This window comes from Gopherus evgoodei, chromosome 1 (assembly GCF_007399415.2).
Source record: "Gopherus evgoodei ecotype Sinaloan lineage chromosome 1, rGopEvg1_v1.p, whole genome shotgun sequence".
NCBI lineage: Eukaryota > Metazoa > Chordata > Testudines > Testudinidae > Gopherus > Gopherus evgoodei.
The window spans coordinates 270,758,890-270,767,083 of NC_044322.1; positions in this window are offsets into that span (position 1 = coordinate 270,758,890).

Genomic DNA, 8,194 nt, shown 5'->3' on the forward strand with positions numbered 1-8,194 from the left:
TCTGTGCTGCCTTCAGAACTGGGTGGCTGGCTCTGAAAGCAGCACTGTTACCGGCAACAGCGCAAAAGTGAGGGTGGCATGAGTGAGAGGGTAGTTGTCACTTATGGGGGAGGAGGGTGAGAGCTGGACTTACAGGTGGGCACCAGGGCCTGCACAACCCTCTTATTGGTCAGGACCCCCACTGTTACAACACAGTGAAATTTCAGACTTAAATATATGAAACCATAACATTTAAGATTTTTAAAATCCTGTGACTGAAATTTACCAAAACGGGTGATGCATTTGGTAGGGCCCTTCTTACCAGACTCCTTCAGTCTTCTTTTCTCAAGCCTAAACATACCCAGTTTTTTTAAATCTTTCCTCAAAGGTCAGATTTTTCTAAATCTTTTATCATTTTTGTTGCTCTCTTCTGGACTCTCTCCACTTTATCCACAACTTTTCTACAGTGTGGTGTCCAGAACTGAACACAGTATTCCTCCTGAGGCCTCATCAGTGCTGAGTAGAGCGAAACAATTACTTCCTGTGTCTTACATACAACACTTCTGCTAAGAAAATCCAGGATGATATTAGCCTTTTTCATAGCTGCATCACACTGTTGATTCATATTCAGTTTGTGATTCAACATAATCACCAGATCCTTCAGCAATACTACCATCAGGCCAGTTATTTCCCATTTTGTAGTAGTGCATTTGATTTTTCCTTTTGCACTTATCTTTACTGACTTTCATCTTGTTGAATTCAGAGCAATTCTCAAATTTGTCAAAGTCCTTTTCTAATCCTGTCCTCCACAGTGCTTGCAACCCTTTCCAGCTTGGTGTCTTCTGCAGATTTTATAAGCACACTCTCCACTCCATTATTCAAGTCATTAATTAAACTATTGACTAGTACCAAATCCAGGACTGACCATTGTGGGACACTACTAGATACATTTTCCCAGTTTGATAACCGTTGATAAATATTCTTTGAGTATTGGCTTTTAACCAGTTGTGCACCCACCTTATAGTAATTTCATCTAGACCACATTTCCCTAGTTCGTTGATTAGAATATCACGTGGGACTGTGTAAAGCCATACTAAAATCAAGATGCATCACACATATATCTACTGCTTCTCCCATGTATTAGTCCAGTAACCCAGTGAAAGAAGGAAATTAGGTTGGTTTGGCATGATTTGTTCTTGACAAATCCATGCTGGCTATTTCTTACAACCCTATTATCCTCCGGCTCAGTGGTTTTCAACCCGTGGCCCGCAGGCCGCTTGCGACCCAATCAGCATGCAGCTGTGGTCCTGTGACATCCTCAGTATACAGGTAGTATATATATTGGGTGGATGTGACCTACATAACACATAGAGAGCTGCATGTGTGGCCCACAATGGTAAAGAGGTTATGAACCACTGATCCAGATGCTTACAAAATGATAGTTTAATAATTTCCTGGTATTGAAGTTAGACTGACTGGTCAGTAACTCCCTGGGTCTCTTTGTTCTTCATTTTTAAAGATCAGTTCAATGTTTGCCCTTCACAGTCTTTTAGGACCTCACTCGCCCTCCATGAGTTCTCCATGATATTTGCGAGTGGTTCCAAGATTGCTTCTATGATAACAGAATATTATCTTTATTCATATAAATGTTCAGGCACTCAGTGTTGTTAATTTTTTTGCCTCAACAACATGGCTGGCACTGTAGATCTGTGTTCCAACAGCAGAAGGAAGAAACAGGGACCAACAAGAGAATTTTTCCTGTTCCAAGATACATTTACCCAGCTTGCTCTTGTTTCAGGAGCTGAAGGGAGTGGTTATTCCTGCATAATTAACTCCTTAGACCTGCTTATCTGGAGCACTACTGTACCTTTACCTTACTGCCAAAGTAACAGCTTATAAGGAAGATCTCCCACTTAAATGAAAAAGCAGCAAAGAATCCTGTGGCACCTTATAGACTAACAGACGTTTTGGAGCATGAGCTTTCGTGGGTGAATACCCACTTCCTCAGATGCTTCCTCAGGAAGTGGGTATTCACCCACGAAAGCTCATGCTCCAAAACGTCTGTTAGTCTATAAGGTGCCACAGGATTCTTTGCTGCTTTTACAGATCCAGACTAACACGGCTACCCTCTGATACTTGACACCACTTAAATGAGATTCCCATCTGCAGAAAGCTTTTAGAAATGCTCTCTGCTAGCCCTTCTTCTGGCCCCTGCTGTGGGGAGTGTGCTAAGGAGAGGATAAAGTGCAGTGCATTCCAACTATTCTTGACTTCCCACAGTCTTCTTGGCCTCTATTCCTGGGCCAAACACAGGGACAGAACAGCAGAGCCATCCTCGCATCATTTCAGAGATGAGCTGAACTCTCTTTTGGTTTAAATATATAAATAAAATCTATGTTGGATTTCATGTAATTCACAGCTATTCATGTGTGCACTTAAAAATTAGAAATTAATGGCAACCATCTGTCTGAAAAGACAATGGTGTGAGTGCCAAAGCAGATCTGATGCTATGTGCTGTGCTACAGCACCACAAGTGGTTAAAAGTCCAATTCTCAAGTGACAGTCCTTGCCACAGATAATGCAGGTGTAAAGCACAGGGCCAGAAGATGAAGCCAGTGCCCTGCTAGCACCTGAGGTCTGCTGTGCTTTCCTTTTAATTCTTTTCACTTTCCGCTCTCTCAACCCCCTCTCTTCAGTCTCTTTGACTCCCTCCAGCAGTCAGTTGCTAGCTGCATCTTCCCACCTTGCTGTGTCGATGTCAAAAGTGTTCAGGTCCCTTTTGCAAATGACCACGCACCTGCGCCTAGGTAGACCCAGTGTCCTTGGAGCATCCACAAGTTCTCCATACATGAGATACTTTGGAATCCTTTGTCCATCTGGTGCCCATGACGAAGCCAACGCAGATGTCTGTGTTTGAGAATAGTGATAAGACTTTGTAATTTTGCTTCCTCAAGTATTTCAGTGGCAGGAACTTTGCGATCCCACTTGATGGAATAAAGAAAAGATAGAGGGTATGGAAAGTGTTCAGCCTGCTCTCATGTGTGCTGCAGCCGGTGTCACCACTATATAGCAGCATACTCCAAACATATGTCTAGTAGACCTGTATCTTGTTGTGCAGTGTCAGTTTCTGGCTAGCCCACGTTCGCTTGGTCAGTTGGGCACATATGGTGGCTGCCTTTCTGTGATGAAAATTAAACTCACCAGCTGGATATACGTTATCCGATACAATTGATCCGAGATAACAGGACTTCTGCACAACTTGTAGCGTGATGCTAGCTATTAGAACGTCTGGGGCAGTCAACACACCTTTTGCCATAAGCATTGGTTTTGGGGTTTTTTGGTGTGTGTTTTTTTTTTTCCAGACTGACGATTAGTCCAAATTCATCACAAGCTAGCACAAAGCTACTGCAAAGTTGCTGGAGCTCCTCTTCACTGGGTGTGATGAGCACCGCATCATCACTGAAAATAAGTTAGCGTATCAGCAGGTTTTTTACTCCGCTTTTTGCTCTTAGACATACACTGTTGGAGAGTTTTCCCGTCTGATCTTGTATGGAGAAAGCATGATGAAGGAGCAGAGAGAAGAATATACTGAAGAGTGTTGGTACCAAAACAAATCCCTGTTTGACACCACTACAAATTACAAACATTTAAAAGTCTGATGGTTAAAACATTGTGAAGAGTTCTGCTCTGCTTTATATGTTGCTATAGATAGTCACAGGATATATACAGGAACTGGTGTAGAACCTTGCCAAGTAAAAATCATTCCAGTAATAGTGGCAACTGCTCAGGATTGGTTGTCCTGATGTGAGCCAGATACAGTATGATCTTTGCAGCTGTCATAAACAGATAGCTACGGGTTAACGTCTCTTTCACCTGGAAAGAAGTGATCTGGAACACCTGACCAGAGGACCAATCAGGAAACAGGACTTTTTCAAATCTGGGTGGAGGGAACTTTGTGCGGGAGTCCTTTGTTCTTGGGTCTTCTGCCTGTATGCTCTCTCGGCTATGAGAAGTGATTTCTGTTTCCTGCTTTCTAATCTTCTGTTTCCAAGTTGTGAGTACAAAAGATCAGATAGTGATTTATATGTTTTTTTGTATTTACATGTCTATAGTTGCTGGAGTGCTTTGAATTGTATTCTTTTTGAATAAGGCTGTTTATTCATATTTCTTTTAAGCAATTGACCCTGTATGTGTCACCTTAATACAGAGAGACCATTTTTATGTATTTTTCTTTCTTTTTTATATAAAGCTTTCTTTTTAAGACCTGTTGGAGTTTTTCTTTAGTGGGGAACTCCAGGGAATTGAGTCTGTACTCACCAGGAAATTGGTGGGAGGAAGAAGTCAGGGGGAAATCTGTGTATGTTAGATTTACTAGCCTGACTTTGCATTCCCTCTGGGTGAGGGGGGAAGAGAGATTAGCTCTTGGTAATTTTGTTCTCCAGGACTGGGAACGGGGAGGGTGGAGTCCCTCTGTTTAGATTCATGGAGTTTGCTTCTGTGTCTCTCTCCAGGAACACCTGGAGGGGGGAAGGGAAAAGGTTTATTTCCCTTTGTTGTGAGACTCAGGGGATTTGGGTCTTGGGGTCCCCAGGGAAGGTTTTGTGGGGACCAGAGTGCCCCAAAACACTCTAATTTTTTGGGTGGTGGCAGCTTTACCAAGTCCAAGCTGGTAACTAAGCTTGGAGGTTTTCATGCTAACCCCCATATTTTGGACACTAAGGTCCAAATCTGGGACTAGGTTTATGACAGCAGCATTAGTCATAGTCCTAGGGTTTAAGGCCAGAACAGATCTACTCTGATCATCATGTACATCACAGGCCACCAAACACCCAGCCACACTCACATCAAACCCAACAACTAGAATTAGACCTAAGTATTACAGCCTTTAGGAGACTAAACTATGGTGTGCCACAGCCAGAGAATAGGAAGGACCAAGGTGCACCAGTGCCCAAAGCCTCTGCAAGCACTTTTCCTTCACTTTTGCGTATCCACTTTCTTCTATCACCAGCCTCCACTCCCTTTAAACTGATCATGTTTTCAAGCTACTAGTGTACTCTAGCATGACCCATCACCTCTCCTCTCTTTCTGATGCAATTGACTGTGGTGTCATCACCCAGTCATCTGAGGGGACTATCCAGAACCAAATACAGGGGACAGATGGCAGGGCAGAACATTACTGTCGAAATGAGCACAACCCCACAGCTAAGAGGTTGGAGTTCTAGGAGAGCAAAGAGCAGGGCCAAAAAGGTTGGATCTCCATCTGCCAGTGAAGACTACTACTAGACACAGAGCCGAATGGACGGGGAGCTGCATCGAGTCCACCTGGTGCTACTCTACTTCTTGACCTATTCTATCTTTGTGAACATCTACAAACCACTGTTCCATCCCTTCACCACTGTAGCAGACCTAGCGTCCCAATGGTTCACTGCCCAGGTGATCAGGCTCTTCATCCTGTGGCGCTGCAGCCTAGAGATGGCAATTGCTTTACTCTTAATTCTGGGCAAGAAGCTCTGGGCTGAGATGCTAGGAAATAAGGCACTATGGCAGTCCCTGGCAGCAGCCAGAGTCTTCTGCCTTCACCTAATCACCATCCTGCTGCACTGTGGTAGGAGATGTGCTGTGCAGCTGCTGGGGCACCTGAAACAAGTGGTTTGGGCTACCTTGTCATCCAGTACCCAGTGGGTCCACCCTCATCTGGCTGCCTGTTTCCAGGAGGACAGCAAGAACTGTAAGATAGTGCTACGAGGAGGCATGCGGAAGGTGAGCATCTCCCTCTTCTTTGGGTTCCTCGATGTGGTGCTAGAAGTTTTCCACATGTCAGCGCTGGCAGTGAGATATGGAATCACCCACATCTTCAGCTATGCCAAGCCCACATGGGACCCTGCCTCAGAGGACAACAGCTTAGTTACCATCACTTCTGTCCTCCCCCCTGCCCGGGTTCCGTTGAGTCACCGCTTCCAGGGCTCTACAACCTCAGTCCTCAAAGACTTCCCCTCATCCACTGACATGCTTCAGTTTGTGGTTGTCAGTAAAAACATAGGTGCCGGTAGGTATAGTTTGAAGGGCACGGCTCTTCCCCTGCATGTAAGATTCCAGAGCTATAAGAGAATGAGAGAGCCATTTTCTGTGCAATCCAGAAGCACTACAGTGAGGCAGCTGAAGATAGCCTGCGTGGTCTTCATTGTGCTCTACCTCTCCATACTTTCTGTCATTGTCCAGTGAGTCACATAAAGGACCAGCTCATATATTTGTGATATTTTATTTATGAAAGATGTCCTTGCTCTAACCCTGTTTTTGAGGGGAGGGGCCTAACAGCACAAGGTATGTAATGCAGGGGGAAGAGTCCTAGTGGTGCAGTGTGTTTTAAGCATAAGATATCCATCTCTGAGGACCATCTCTGAGGATTTGGGTACGAATCCTGATTTAGATGACAAGTGATAAGAATTTGGCCTCATCATATTTCTTGATGTGTCATAAGAACTCCATCAAGGAATGAAGAATGTGTAGAGTGAGGTATTAAGAGGCGAAAGCAGGAAGTGGGATATAGCGTGATGGGAAGCCAGAGAGATGAGATGGAGTAAAGGAAGAAGGTGAGGGGCTGTGGAGGGAACAAAGGGAGCAGAGAGAGGCAAGAGACCAAGGAGGACACAGTGAGAGTAGAGGGAGCAAAGAGGAAGCAAGAGAATGAGGAGTGAGAAAGAAGGAATGGAGGGAGGGACAGGCTGAGAAGAGAGTTGAGGAAAACAGAGATCATACAGACGACTGACAAAGGGGGTAAGAGACAAAAGGAGAGAACAAACAGGAAGAAAACAGAGAGGTAGAGAGAGATGAGGCAGGGACAATTCAATGTCTGTGGCCATCCCAGTCGTTGGCCTTTCTCCTGAGAGTACCAGCATAGGGAGCAATCTGTACCAAATGGGCATGTAGTTCTTTTGGCAAAGGTTGTTCAGTGCTCTACAGTATGTGCAGTGAGTTGGGCGTATCTCAGTTCAGTCCTAGCAGAGAGATGGACCACACTGCAAAAGCCACCATCACAACGGTCATACGTTTAAATGTTTAGGGAGCGTAGCAGTGACCTTCATTTAAACTTCACACAGTATTTTTTGTGTTAATTCTCTTAAGTCATATTTCAAAGACCTTACCCAAGAAAATACTAATTGACTTTGAGATTTTTCTTATGTAAGGAATTCAGGATTTGGCCCAGTGATATCTCCTGAACAGTGGAAAATGCATATTTTAAGTGTCATGCTGGAAGAAAAACAAATAAATCTGAACTCTTACATTCAGTCAATGGACTACCAGTTAGTAGCAGCAGTTTATCATATGAATCATCCATTGGTTGATCATGTCATGAGAACACTGCACTTTTTATAACAGCTTCTGAAATGGCTCATCCAAAGGCAGGAGCCTTTCATTTGGAGGATTCCCACCACCTTTTAAATATGCAAGACAAATTCATTTACATCACGACATCATGGGATGACATTGCATTATGGTGCCATCACAATGCAAGGCCACCGTAATTGCATCTGCCTCATCTTCCCCACTCTTAAGTAAGCCGGGGATAACTCACCAGCCAGCCACATCAGTGAAGCTCTCACCAGTATCGAGAGTCCCTTCCCTGTTTCCAGAGATGCAGTTATTGTTCAGGCGTAAACACAGATATAGGGTGAAGAGAAAGAAAGGATTTATGAAGAAGGCAGATATTCAAAATTCATATTCGCAATACATACAATCTCTTAAATAAATGTATACATGTAGTCATCATATTACATAGCTCAGAACGACCTTAATGACACCTGAAAATGGCACAGTGATATGGGGTTAGAGTTAAGTTTTAAAAGGTTTGATCAATTGCCTCCACTTTCAGGATACACTAAGCATGTTTTATTTTTAAGTAATCACAAAAAATATTTTTCTTCTGCAGTTATAAGACAAGTAAATATAGGGCCTATCACAGAGCAGTGTGGCAACTTTTAACGCTGCTACTGAACAGCTCCATGTTCATGGTAATTTGTAATGCCTTGTAACTCAAAAACAGCCTTTAATTTATTCATACTTTGCAAAAAGATACAGTAAAAAAATAGACACTGTAAAAAACAAAACATCCTTAGATTCGATAACAATTGATCAGATAAAATAGATCTAGTTTCTTATATTGGAATCCATTATTTTCGCATTTGAGCACCTCAAGATTTAAAGAAAAGACATAAGA